The sequence below is a fragment of the Amyelois transitella genome, chromosome 12 (assembly GCF_032362555.1).
Source record: "Amyelois transitella isolate CPQ chromosome 12, ilAmyTran1.1, whole genome shotgun sequence".
Classification (NCBI taxonomy): domain Eukaryota; kingdom Metazoa; phylum Arthropoda; class Insecta; order Lepidoptera; family Pyralidae; genus Amyelois; species Amyelois transitella.
Window position 1 is genome coordinate 4,049,341 of NC_083515.1, and position 15,636 is coordinate 4,064,976.

The window sequence follows — 15,636 nt, forward strand, 5'->3', positions numbered from 1 at the left end:
TAAAGTTTTATTCAACAGAAACTAGTCAAAAACGCACAAAAAAAAATATAATCGAATATAGGTATCTGTGCCAAAGACGTAGCCAAAACATTACAAAAGCTAATACGAACATCAGCTTCATCAATCACCAAGTTTTCAAGAAATATATCACGTGATATAATATTTCTTTCCGCACTATAACGTAGTAAAAACAGCTTTTTCCATAGCTTAAATCATGCTTGCCACTTAACTCGCACGTTCAGTTCGGTAAATGTGAATATCGACGTGTCGGATTTGCCAATTGTCAATGATTGTCAATAAGTATGGGTGCCAGGCCGTCGCCTTGAAAGTCCTTTGTGCTCAGTGTGCGATTCACAAAATGTCGCAGTTTCAAACACGCACGTGAGTGCATTACCTAAAACTGGAGACGGATCATTTCCATATCTAATTAGCTTCATAATAAGTCAATGACAAATCAAAAGTCAATCCGATTCGTTAACATTTTGTTGAACCATATTTCTTATAAGTAGGTACTATATTTTCTTTATGAACTAAATTTCTTGTGCGAAATGAGTTCCACTCCCGTAAATATTTCTGGGAGGAAAAATTTCCTTTTTCTTAACGACAAACTAATACCTACGTGTTCAAAAGATGAAACTACTTAATTATCAACCTTATCTAAATCGTCAACAGACAAATCTTCCATACAATCGGTATTAATCAACCTTTAACCTTTTTGAGCTAATACATTGTTATTAGTCACCAAAGATTAGTGACCTTCGGGTCAATAAGAAGTAATGGTCATCTCTGCGCGTCGACCTAAACCTTTGTTAGAGGGTTAAGTACAATCCTACGTATTTCCATTTATATTAATTTGTGCAGTAATTAAAGTTTTAACGTCTACCTTTATTTAGAGCTACAAACTTTCTTCGTAATAAAGAGTTCATTATGACATGGAAAGCTGTAATTTTATTAAAAGATAGGGGATGTAGGCTGTAATAAGAGAAGATTTCCCACAATATCTTTAGAAATGGAGAAAACGTAAAGAGGTCTAGTGCGTATTACATATAAAATTAAATATTGGGAATTGGAAATAAATATCATTTTTAATAATTAAATATACCTATACGGGAAAAATTACACAGATTGAGTTAACCTCGAAGTAAGTTAGAGACTTGTGTTACGAGATACTAACTCAACGATACTATATTTTATAATAATTAGATACCTACTTATAGATAAACATCCAAATAACATATTTTGTTATAAATAAAATTTTAATCAACGGTTTCTTAACACCAAATGCAACCCTTGATATCACTTCAGTATCTGACTTACAAGGATTCACCTATGTTACATGTTCAAAAGTTCTCGCTTCCACTTTTATCTATCTACCTACGGGTTATCTAAGAAAATGAGGAACAAAACAAATAAAAGCACGGAACAGTAAATATTGCGCTGCGTTATCCAATATCTCGTGACATGCTTCTTACTAATTGTCCATCGAAAAGTGCGAATCCAAACAATCGCGACCATTGTCCAATTGAACAGGCCGCAGATAATAAAGGCGTGCTTCACGCAGTAAGAGCACAGACAAACAATGGAATTGTGCCTATTCGAGTCTGCTTTCCCTTTTTACTGAAACCCAAAGTATTAGACGATCTCTTTGACAATCAGAGGACAACGGATGACATCGCTCTTATTGAGTGTTTATTAACCTTATACATTTTGATCAATAACTAATTTATGGGATTTGAAGTTGGTGCCTGTCACATCGTATTTATAGAAATGATTTTTATCTCAATCAAAGAGTATACTACAGTTAAACAGCAAAAAAATTTAAAATTGATTTGCCTGGATGAACTTATCAAAAAATATTGTTGCCTGAATTATATCTAAAACTGGTTTATAGATAACATTAATTCTGTTCATAAAATACTGCCAAATCTTATCAGGGCATGAAACACTCCATGTTGTCGAAGTCAAAGTTAAGAGATGAGCTTGTCAATGACACTGATTGTTTCCTTTAAAAAGATGTTGTGGTAAAAACCTTTAAAAGTTTTGAGGCTATTGTAATATCTATTAAATAGATTAAACACCACATAACGTCCAAAGCAATTAGGATGTGTGTTTATCACACTGACACGTCGTTAGGAGAAATTGTTTCTTGGAATGCCAAACAACATTACCTGTGATAGGAACAGAGTTACTTGACACTTTAGATTTTAAAGCAGTCTTTTAGTTTATCAGTGTGGTATTGTAGTGTGTACAAACAAACATACTATTTATTGCCCTTCAAAATATAGTAATGAAATGGTCCTATAATATTGGAACATCTTTTGAGAGTACTTTAGTCAAATATATTCTTAAGGCATAGGCACAATAAATACAATATTCATCACAACTACTCAATATGATAATATTTTTATATACGTTCTTTTCCACTATATCCTAGGAAAAGTTGACCAGATTCATAAATATTAAACATTCCTCAAAGTATTATTTCATCTTTCTCCTACAGTATAAAAATTTAATGTTGTAGGACTGGTGAAGACTTTAAATTATACCAAAAAATAGCATCTCTGAATGCGTGTGTATATGTATGATTACCTTTTGTCCTGGTTTTGTTTGTGTAGGAATAAATAACATCTGGTTATTATTCCGTTACAACAGCTTTTTCGGAAATCTTTTTGAGAATTTTATTTTACCAATAGTACCTTTTTTTGGGGAAAAATAATAGAGATTACATTTAGATTTCATCTTCAATATTACATACCGTACTTGTATACTCAGAAGTTTCTTCATGCATAGTTTTACATTTCACCGCTTCGGTAATACGCGTTCCAAGTTTCCAAGATTGTGTCATAGTTACTCAGTTCTTTTGTATTTATTATATTACTTACGGAAGAGAGCCATGACCTCTGCCCAACAACTTTAAAAAGACGATGTACAGACGTGGCGTTTATAAATAAATTTGCAATTATCTCCCCATTCAGTTAATTACATTCGTCAAAAATAAGCAATTCTTTTAATCAGTAATTATATACAAAAAGTACACGTTTATTGGTTACGTGCTTACCGTATGGAATGAACTGATCTGTGTAGGGTTATGAAAAGTAAGCATTATTTGAATAAACGTATGAATCCTGTTTTTAATTCAAATATGATTTGATTCTTCTTTATTTCTATGAAAATGATTTAAGGTGAAGCAAAGTTTTAACATTGCATTCAGTATTTCCAGAATTAGTCCATTTACAAACCATTTCCTCTTTTCATTGTTAGTGTAGATTACTTAGTGTAAACAAGTTGGTAAAGATTCGGTCTAGTAGCTTTGTATCTAGATGTAAATACTAAAGTTCCGGTCTAACTTGTCCGAGGCCTACATTTCCAAAGCAATTTGTCGCTGGATTTGTCGCAAGGTGTTTAATTGCGGACGATAAAAATCTGTTAACTTGTGTTTTTTGTGTTTGTATGTCAGTAATATCTACATTTATTTCATTTGGTTGTTAATTTTTACAGTTAGATGCAAAATTTAAACTGCTTATACTGTTATTTGCCTTTAAATGTCTCTTTTTAAGTAGTTTTAAGTATGCATTTTCGACTAAGATGTTCGAGTAACCAATATTTTTTCTTGATAACCGTTTAAGAAACATTTGAAATACTTTGTTAGAATGATTTACTATACTTATTTAACAAAAATTAAATAACATTAATCAAATCAGTGAAAGCACACAAACAGGACTCTTCGCCTACATTCAATTGAGAACTATAATTTAAAATTCAAATGAGCAAATAGTTAATGTCGGTCATTACCACAAAGAATAAAAAGAAAAAGCGTAGTTCACATTATCGCAACCACCAAGGGACACAGCCGGCCGGTGCGCGGGCGCAGCCGGTAATGCGGAAGCTGTGACGTGACGTCCTGCCGCGGGCGGAATTTATAATCACCTCATTTCTCATTGCTGAGGAAAGTGAAAACTACTACTAAATTCATGGACAATATTAAAATGAACTAGATGCCTAATATTTATTAAAATACCTATTTATTATTTAACTGTATTACTTATGTCATACATTATAAAATTTTAGTTTATAGTTACGCCGATATAAAGATTTTGTTGAGCTTATTTTTACAAAACGAACGCATCAAAATACATAAAATTTTGTTTTCTATTTTAGGTATGTACGTAACGTAGTATTTTTATTTAATGTATTTTAATGGTATTTGTAAAATGTTCCATTTTCGAAAAACAATTAAATTGATATTAATTTAACATAACAAATACATATCTATTAGGAAAGCCGTTTAGCTCAAGGTGAACCATATTACATACCTTCCCTTAACCCCTCAATAAGAATTTCACGATTCGCTACACCTACACTACGCCCCTTTGCCGATATTGCAGGCAATATGAGGTCATATAATAGGATTTAATTATATCATAATGGTATTATTGTGTCGCAATATAGCTCAAGTAAAAGTGAAGCGCCTTATGATGTAACCACGCCTATTGAGGAAGGTGTCATGGAGAATGGCAACGTGATTCAATTCCTGATGCTAATCTGATATATATAACTGTCAATTGATTGAAGGAGTAAATTATTCTTCCTTATAAAAGAAAGTAGATTGCATTGACGTTTATTGCATTTAAACATGTAGATGCTACCGTCTTAATAATTACCGAAATAACTTATATTAATGGTATACATTATCCTAACATTTTTATTGCACAATATTCGATCCGCATAAACATTAATTAAACCACAATGACAAACCATGATCATGCCAAAAAACGTAACGCAAATTTTAAATTATGCCATCAAAATTTATGAGATCCAATGTGGAGTGTGGACCCTCTTAACAACCCACGTAAGTGATGACCCGTTTGATTAGCGCGAATAAAATGCTTAAATTTTGGTTAGATAACATTTATATTGATCTATGTCGATTTATTAAACATTTAAAAAGCCAGACCTATTTCCCAAAACTCATAAATACTTATAATTCCTAATATACCTAAGGTATAATATATTTGACCTTCGTCTCTTGTTTACGTATAACAAAATAGTGTTTATTTCACGAGGATTATTTCTAGCTATCATTATACATCTTTCAGTCAAAGAGAAAGGTTGAGGAGCCGTTTACCTTCACACTTCAGTACATTCGAGTTCCTACAATGCCGCTTACAATACAACTATTTTCATATTCAAACAACTCGTAAGCATAATACCGAAGGCACTCCGTTTACTTTGACACGCTTTATAAATCCGTATTTTGTATTCTTGCCTGGAATATGATGTCATTATCTGCAAGTAGAATGTCAATGCGATGACTTCGATGTTGGTTTGAGACTCAGAAACAAAGCCTCTCATCGTTCTAAATATCGAAAATGCTGGGTCATTCAACTTTACGTTCTGTAACTGTTACATGAAGTTGCATAAACGTCGTTTCCAAAAGAATAATGTGCAATTTCTAAGATAAACCGTAGAATTTTGTGTAAACGCACAGTTGGACTAAATAACAACGAGCAGATGCTGTCACATTGATGCACAAGCCACAGAATCTTAATAATTATATGTAATTAAGATTTTTGTATTGTCAGTTTTTTTTAAATAATAGAGTATTATTATAATTAAGGATCTGTAAGCATACCAATTTCAGTAAATTCCGTGCATGGCCATTGATATTCATGTACCTAAATGTAATATATTCCCTCTTATATAAGTATACTAAATACAGTAGAGACAATACATGGCATACCTGACGGTATGCCATGTATTGTTTTAAGTACAGTTTGTTTTTGTACGTACATTTTAATTCGGAATGTGCAGGTTCTGAGGTAGATTAGGACCACCCCTTTCTTTCTGTGGACTGGCAATGAAAATGAAAATGCAAAAAAGAAACAAAAAATGCTTAATAAGAGATATAAACTAAAGTAATATAACTATTATAGACTAACTTTAGTTACTAATCTGACGATGTTTGCACAATTTTATTGTAAAATAATTGACACATAAGTATAAAAAACAAATAACACATTCAACCGTAGGTGAAACAAATGAACTTCCTGATAATTATGTATTATTGCGGTGTTTGCATGCAGATGTTATCTGGAATAATCAACAAAGACAAGCGTGCACAGAACGGTTATTTTTATTGTATATATCGGTTGCACATCGTGATTTTATACGGATTCTTTTCCATTTCGCGCTCGCAAGTGTAATAACCAACTCGTTTCTATTATTTTTTACATTGTACTGAATATTAAAATATACTAAACACGACCTACTTTGTAAACAGCATATAGATGGTTGGTCTTCTTTATTTTCCTGACTTTTGTCCCAATTGCGTCGTGAAGAGAAGCCTTGCCACTTATGACCACGAGCCAGGAGAGGGATATTTCGCTGTGACCGTTATTACAGGGAACCTAACTTTTTGCCTGCATGTGTAGATCACGATGTTTTCCATTACCATAACATACTCGTAAGAGCATGGTTTTATACAATATGTTTTGTATTTTTGCATAGTTTTTGTTAATACTGGTAATTCTGGTAGTATTATGCCACGGCCAGTAAACTTTCACGGCCGCGTCAGCGTCGGTCAACCGGTCAATTGGTTGTCTATAACATGTTAACACCATTATTGTTCTTATCTATCTTTACAAATATTTTACACACACGTACCTATCACGTCTTTTAACTTTACGGGGTAGACCAAGCCAACAGTTTTGAAAGGAATAAGAATCTCTAGTCTTGTTAATCCTTTACTTTTACTATCTTCACGTTAAGAATAGTACTTACCTGTCACACATTTTTTTTCTTCCCTACTAGACCAGCATTGTAGGTACGATAAGGTTCAACGCAAATTAAATGGCTGAACTAAAGACAATTTCTTGAAGTTGGTTGTACGGTATTTGTTTAAATCTCTTTTAACACAAATTTTCCTTATAGCTTATGTACCTAGACATTAAATTTCTGACGTAACTTCTCGGATTAAACAACTAAAGGACTTTATGTAATACAAATTATGTATATCACGTGTAGCACAAAATCCCCAGAGTACAGAAAGTCACAATCTTAAAATATCGCGAGGACAAATATTTGTTTATAAAATAAGTATCTCTGTAATAAAATAACTATCTGCCGTGTGGTTCCCGGCACCATTGAAAAAAAAAATAGGACCACTCCATCTCTTTCCCATGAATGTCGTAAAAGGCGACTGAGGGATAGGCTTACAGGCTTGGGATTCTTCTTTTAGGCGATGGGCTAGCAACCTGTCACTATTTGAATCTCAATTCTATCATAAGCCAAATAGCTGAACGTGGAAATTCAGTCTTTTCAAGACTGTGGGATCTGTCTACCCCGCAAGGCATAAAGACGTGACCATATTTATGTATGTATAAAATAAGTAGCCACGTGCTACTTATTTTATTTTAAACATATTATGCGATCTTTTGAATATATATTTTTTAGATATTATTTATTACACGTCCTTTTCCCGGCCAGGACCTTAATTGTTGAGGATCCTCAACAATAACGAAAAATGCAAGAAGTGATTCGAAGTGTTATATCTGTTCTCAGTACTTTAGTCTAAGTACATAGGTACTTACCGCGAACGCATGGCGCCGGCTGACATTCTTGCGGCGCGGCGCAGGAGCAACTTTCATGAATAGCCAACTGACTTGTTCTGGTAAGTACTAGGCGAGCTTGCAAAGTAAACACTAAGTTCGATCAACTGTTCAGATTAGCTCGTTTGAAACGAAGTTTATCGCAGCGGAACAATATATATTGAGTAGCTACGCAATATTTCAGTAGATAGATAAAGATTTAAAAATTAATTTGATCGAACCTTCACAAAATTCACATTAAATCAGATAATTGTAACGGTTGTATCTAAGATAAATTACGCAGTGATGCTCTTTACAAAAGATATATAATAGTAATTTGCGGATCCCACGAAAACTTTTAGAAAGCTTCAAAGTCTCTTATTCCTCCTCCGGCGTATTCCTCATTGCTGGCAAGGGTCGTGATCAGTTCATGGTATGAGCTTCTCTTTTAAGGTATTCCGCCATAATCTCGTGGCTTTAACCATCATATTCTTAGAAATAAATGACTTTATTCATCTGTTCCTATTTTCGGCGTCATGTAGTGTTCCGTGCAGTTGAATGTTCAGTGTGGATCGAAATATCAAATTTTCTGATCGAATACGCCGTCGTCCATACTATCTTGTACGGATAAGCTGCTTTTATACCTGTATGTGTTCGCTGAATCGTTCCCAAGAAATCTAAACTATCTCATGAGAAACAATGCAGCTCATGTATATGTTGGAACTAGGCCAAGCGCACGGTATCATGAATGCGTTAGATTTGATAAGAATTTCATACATTTTCTAACCTCTTAAGGGGAAAGAAGGACTTATATCACGTTTACTTTGTCCGATTCGTATTTTTTTGCTTTTATTCTGGCATATAACTGTAACTAGTTAGCAAGTTAGTTCTAGGTCCGAAAAGAAATGACGCAATAACCTAATCATAATAAATTAATATTCTTCAGAACAGAACATATGAATAAAAATGTTTGTGAATAAATACATAAATACAATACACAGTGCATTACACCTAGGCAATAGCTGTAAAGTTCGTCTTGTCCTTAAAATCTCAGTATAACAAGTACATAGTACTTACGAGTATTCTATTTAGAGGATGTGCATTGAGACGATGCAACAACTCGCTTCCTTTTAGGAAAGGACCGGTCCTTAGCTCAGTTGATACACGCAAATAGAGTAAGCACCCAATAAAAACTAACATTCTCTAACAACCTATGACAACTACCGTTTTACTTAATAAAAGGCAGTGACTATGATATATTACTATAATAGGTAAGTTTAAAGTGTTTATCCGATTCAGCAACCTTATACGCATAAACCATTCACAGCCTTATTAAACTGAACATGTCACATCAAACTCAGGAAATGATGGAAGATATTTTTGAAACTTTATGTAAATTACATTATGTCCCGCCTAAACCAAACTTGAGAAGGTCGTACATAGATTAAAAAAATGTGAACTTGTTGGGAAAGCTAACTGTAGTTGTCCGAAAGACGGTGGCTGCTAAACATTTACACTAATAAAGTAAACGAAGTCATTAGAGCAATAAGCACGAGCACCCACACTCCTTTGTAAACAACCTGCGGCCCACAGAATGTACAGGTGCCTTTTAGGAAAGGAGCCTGTCGGCCTACGTTTGCCGCGGCTATTAGAATCTATTGGCCTTCTTCAAGTAACCAGTTCTATACCTATAGATCTATCAATTCATATTTTCTTGATAAGCCAAACGAATGATTGAATCAAACATTTTTTAACGACAATTTATTTAACTGTATGTTTGACGTATATAATAGTTGTTCTGTTAAAATTTTGTCCTGCAAACTGTCCTGCAGCGATCAATTTTTGTCGACTTACTTATATGAGTATTATGCCTGAAAAATCGATTAAAATTTCTGCATTCTCAAAAACCCGGCCAAGCAGATATGTTGTTGATATGAGAAAAAGCGGACTGTTGATTATCAACTTAGCAGCTTGTGCATCAAGATGCACTCGCAAAGGTAAAAGAGAAATAACGATTAAAAGTATATGAAAAATTAAATCTCAAGATAGCTTTAGAAAGACTTTAATAGGTAACAATCATTTCAAAAATGTCAGTTTCCCCTTTACCATACAGATGCATACCGGAGGTCGGGCTACTGACCAAATTATTGTGGTCGTCAATAACTCACCTCAACGTCGTAGGATGAGACAGTAATACCACGTGAAAAATTTTACGAGGCTCCATATCTCAAGTAAAGTGGCAGGCAGCGGGACACCCTCATCTTTTTTAAACAATAACATAAAACTTCATGAAACATTTTTTACGGTTTATCTCATAAAAGCTACTAGGTACATATTATGGAAAACAACTTTCTACATGGATAATTAATGTAATGGGCGAGTTAAAGCGAGTATAATACCTTTGGTTATTTATTAATTGTTAACTTTATTACGACGAACATTAAATGTGTAATGGTATGGAAAATTTCTATTGTCATTATGAATAAAATATTTGGTAACAATATCATGCAAAACAACAATAAGACGCGGGTCAGTGGAAATGTTAGGTCAGTGTGATAAAATTTTGTGCGAAGAAGCCGTACACAATTGGGAGTATCTTTAATTATTAATAAAGACGCTTCATTTTACGTTTCAATTGTATTTGGGCGCATTGCCATTAAACAATAGGTACATTCAATAGTTATTGGGGACGAAGTTATTATAAGTTTATACTTAAGCAGAGAACTCTGTAGATAATGGTCATAGCTCATTAGAGCTTACCAACGCGGCACCTGACCATCAATTCGTCGGTCAGCGTACTGAAACTAGCGTGTACACTAGTCTCCAGGTTGACACTACTTTAGTAAATGGGTTTTGATATGATTTTACATTGACACCAAGTTTTAAAAAATGTTACCACATTGCGTACCACACTGCGTCATCTTCTCACAAACGAGGCACTCAAAACACATGATGGTGAGAGAATCCGTCCATAGTAGGTACTTTATGCAAAGAATACTAACCGATGTGTCGCGGTGGGTCTAATGAGCAATGACCTTAAAATTACAAACCTTGTGTTTTGTTTTGATTTCCACGTAGAATCCAGTGTTATGTTTTTATCGATCACTCTAATTAATGACATCTGTTGCGTTATCGAGTGACCTTTTTGTCGGGCTGGTTATCATTTAATTAATTATCTTCATAACAATGATTACAATATACCATCCACCCATTCCGGACCTCGTGACGTTGCTTTACGTCGTCAAAGTAATGACGTAAATAAGGCCACAATAAGTCCATGGTCATTTGATCGTATTGGGATAATATTTTTAATTGTAAAAAGGATAAGCATTAGCAAACTTATCTAAAAAAGGCTGCACAAACACTAATATCACGGAATAATTACATTTATCAATAGAAATTTGCATACAATATCGTTAGAAACAATCGTCCCGCTTGTTTTACTTTCACGGTCGACGATTGAAAATTACCAGTTCTACTTGTACAAACCTTAATAAATCATTACTTTTAAATCGACATTCGATTTTTTAAAATAATCATTCACAATTTTGTAGTTTCACATCAGGAATTATTAAACGTGTATTCATTCATAACACACATTTCCAAAGCACATTTGTTTTTATTGATCTATTTTTGAGGAAAAATATACGTTTGTATACGAACAAATTTTCATATTTCCTTATAATGACAAACCTTTCCAAATTCTTAATATCTGTAACTAAAAGCTCAGTATAAACCGTACTGAAAAAAATTATATATCGCATTCTTAATGTCATATCATACCTACTCTTGGCGCCACCACAGATCTTTTATCCTACTGCAGTAGCTATCGGTACGTTATTAACATTCATCGAACATTGAACAACCTATCAGTGTCATAGCACATCCCACAGAACTCCTTCGGGTATTTGCATTGTTAACTCTATTGCAAACAAGCAGCAAACCTGATTTGCAGGTTATATAGGCAAGGCATGTAGCATTTAGTCCGCTTTTATCCAAATCTTACCAAATAGTGTTGCCGGCTCTTGTCTATGTCAATATAACCACCTAGTTATATTTAGTTCCATGGGATCAGAAGGAAAAAGCTACCTCCCAACATCCTATTTCTTAAACACATACTAGCATATAAAGTTTTATTTATATTTTCATTTGCAACCATGTAGTTAGTACTTTTCGCAACTGAGGTATGTGAACCAGATGAAATATAAGTATGCAAAGTATGCATTGTAACTTGTAAAGCTGATAGAGCCAGCATCTCTTGGAACGTTAAAAAGAGTCTTTGTTCCTGAAACAATCGAGAGCCTACAGCGGTGTAGAATTGAATATAGCCATATTCCGGGAGTCGGCTCAGCCGTCAATGTTTACCGCCATACAAACCAATATTGACAATCGCTTTGTATACTGATGGCTAATCTCTTTGTAAGAGATCTTCCTTTCTTTTGTAATGTTTGCGCATTCTCGGATTTCTAAGATTTTAATAATATTAAACTTATTACTTTTTTGGCTTGAATGAACGACGGATTTACATGAAGAGAGTTATAAGTAAATGTTGATAAGCAAAAGAGTATGCAAAGATCGTGGTAAGATAATGATAGGCTCTGGCTTTTACTTTGACAGCTAACTTTTACGCGAAGTAAAGAATGTAGCTATTTTGTAAAAGTTTGAATTAAAATGTAGAATAAATGGGTATCTCTTAGATAGGCATGTTACATCTTCGTCTTTATCGTCACTCACCATCAGGTGAGATGGAAGACAAATACCTCATCTATTCTATATATCAATATTGAAAAGAAAATATTTAAAAGGAATATCAATGAAGCTAAATCGTCGCACCAATTCAATGTAAGCTTTCACGTCATCTCAGCGGCTTGAGGTTCGATTTATGACACACTGTCCGAGTTGGTCCACTTAAATACGTTTACTGTACCAGTTTTTATACACATTTTAACTTAAATCACATTTTTAATTAAGGTAGGTAGCTTAAATAATAGGATCTTCATAGAATGCAGTAACCGTAACCTTTGGAATTCACATTATCTATGCATTTTGTATATTTAGTTGCTACAAATAATTGTAACAGCTATAATTAATGTAGGTGCTGTAGTGTTAACATTTCAAGCAATTCATTTTGTTGTCTATACGTTGGCGAATATATAATGCGAGATTGTCATCGACTATAATTTAGTTTAAGCGTGTGAATCTAGTATTGCGGTGCAGTATTGCAACAAATGAGTAGTTATAATAGAACAATAAATTTCGTAATGGGTGTCAACACCAGAACTTGGTCTTGTTCTACTCGATTGTGTTCGGATCCGGCCTGCTGAAGGTCACTATTCACTCCACAACACGCGCTGCCACTTAAATTTCCATGTTTCTGCCTAATTGAGTCTTCTTTTTTATTTTAATTGTAAATTCTAGCATGCAAATACAACTTAGATATAGACCGTATATCGCTTACGTGTTACAAGTACCATTACGACCAAGGTGAGGAAAGACATAGTGGGAAAACCAACACAGGCAACCGGATGTATAACTATTTCGAAGAATAGGGTAGATTCACTGCAAGGTGATGCGATGATCAAACGGGAGTCGCTTTGTATTAAAAAAAACCTGGCTTACCTTCTCTAAGGTTGTAATTTATAAGCGAACCGCGGGCTTTTCAAAGAGACGAAGAGGCAACTGTGACTAACGCCCGGAGGATGATGACTTTTTTGTAACTAGATTTATTATTTACCGCTACGTGTCTTGATAAAAAAGGTACTTATTTTTAAAAATATTAATAATTTTTTTTCTTATTGCAGGGTTAAAACTGGGCAAAAACTCACGCTCGTTATAATGTGACCGGCGCAAGATCCCGCGCGTCTTTCCTCAAGGTAAGCAATTTCTGGATATCTTTTCATCTAATATTTAGACCTAGATAGCGATGGTCTGAATGCTAAACTACCTCAGTGTGAAGGTTTTCTCGGGAGGTATTCTTGGATTCAATGGTATGTAGGTAATCACGATCCAAATTTTCATCTTTAAGGACAATGACAAAATTTAAAATCTGTTCCTCAACATGTAACTTTCTCTGGGTCCTGACTGCTGTTTACTTTCCAAATATACCTACCTTAACAATTTAACCGTACCTTTTAAAATCTTGTAATCCAATCAAATAAGCACTTTAAATATCTACTTTAACTAAATACCACGGCCTACATTAGTTCATTGCTCCTTTATTACAAGGCTATCAATGTACTGCATAGCAAAACAGAAAAAGTCTCAAGGATATAAAGGTGAGTAACATTTTAGCACGTTTAAAAAGAGCCCTAAAAGTAACGTGGGCACGTATACTGTACGACAGTATCCTGAAGCAGGTAACCTTTAAAAGCCGCAAAGGCCGCTCGCATACTCATTGTGCACGGCGCTCCCGTCTCGCCAGACCGACCGTGAAAACGAGCGTGATATATTGCTATCCACAGGCGAAATCTGTCGCCGGCCGCTTCCGTCAAAGTCTGTTTCCCTTCCAAAAATATAAAGACGATACGCGCATCCGTTGCGGAACGATGCATACGATTTCGTATTCGCACGCTTATTTCTAACGTCCGCCCGTTGAGAAACGTATTATAATTATTGGAGCGAGAAATCGTACTCTTGATATCCTGGGCATCGTTTCCTGTTTGACTTTTCACCGCCGCAATCTTATTGAGATAAAATCTATAAATGACGATTAGAACAAGGAAACTGCCTGAACTAGGTACTATTTCACAACAAATAGATGATTCAATTCGTAACCAAACAGATTTTAATTCAAGGCTCAATAATATGATCAATTTGTGATTCATTGAAATTGGAGATCAATATTACTACTTACCTATTAAGAATCTCAGTTCTTAATTGGCTATACAAAATAACATTCTGGAAATATGTTTCGTAATTTAATTGCAATTAGACATTTTAGTTACAAATGATTGATACTAACGCGTGTTTTGAACACTGATTGTTAATGCGCAGTTAAATTGAGTGCTGGAAATTAAAGGAAGATGAATGGGCTCTTTTTATAAATAAACTTTGATCGCCGGGTGTTCCATGCGTGGAGGCCGCAGTCCGTCCGTTCCTTACTACGCAGAGCGACCTGACTGCGTCTGCTTCTTAATTGTTTTTAGACATTGATGTGCCCCATTTGTTACGTCTTCGGAAATGGGACTGACAAAAGATAAACATAGACATTAATTGTCTTAGATATTCAACTCCTACACATGATCGGGATTAAGGACATTTTGTCCTGTCCTGTTTATAAGCATAAATGGAAATTAGGTACAATTATAGAAACTCAACAAAACATAGGTACTTAAATCGATTTGCCGGATGGATAAATGGACAAGATTTCTCAGAATAAAAACCAAATAATAACCGGTTCAATAGGATGAAGGACTATAGCCGAGACAGGATAATCCTAAAGCGACTTAACGGCATAAAATTCGATTATACGGTTAAGTTTTTTCGAAAATTAAAATCTTTCTGAATTTACAAAATTTCAAAGCGAATCCATCGAATAGACTGGTTAGTCAGATCCTAATGCAATATTTGGACGTAAACCAAGAGTTTACCTACCTCAGAACAATTTTTTGAAACATGCTTTTGGGATAAAATTGAGAATATAATACATTAAAAATCTACTTAGAGTAAATAATTTAAGAGGCAACCAAATAGTAATATTAACCAAATAATATATAAAGTAGAAGTATTTTACTTGCATAAGTTAGTTAAGTACATACTGCGTTGACCCAACGATTCAAAGAGGGTTTTACACTACAATCAAGAAGATTTAAAAAAAGGAAGAGAGGCAATTTTTAAATGCCGTCTGGATTTTCTTCTTGACACTTTAAAATAGATTTTAGACAAAAAACTATTTTACAGACCGCATGTTACAAATATGAGTCATATGGTGCGGCGTCTGAATCAGATTAGATGGAGTACAAATGATAGTGAAATGTCGTCGGGGTACATTCTCAGTCAGTAGGTGAACTGACGACCCAACATTCATGTTCTCATAACAAAATGAGCTGCA

The 15,636-nt window shown here is 34.3% G+C and overlaps 1 protein-coding gene across 2 annotated transcripts in view; it reads left to right on the forward strand.

Moving 5' to 3' along the window:
- The window catches only part of LOC106142706 (uncharacterized), a 36,854-nt gene that overhangs the window by 12,706 nt on the left and 8,512 nt on the right, over positions 1–15,636 (forward strand). For both annotated transcript variants that reach the window (XM_060946989.1, XM_013344576.2), the window contains exon 2: positions 13,388–13,459. The gene's annotated coding sequence lies outside the window, so the exon portion shown is untranslated. The remainder of the gene's footprint in view (positions 1–13,387; positions 13,460–15,636) is intronic.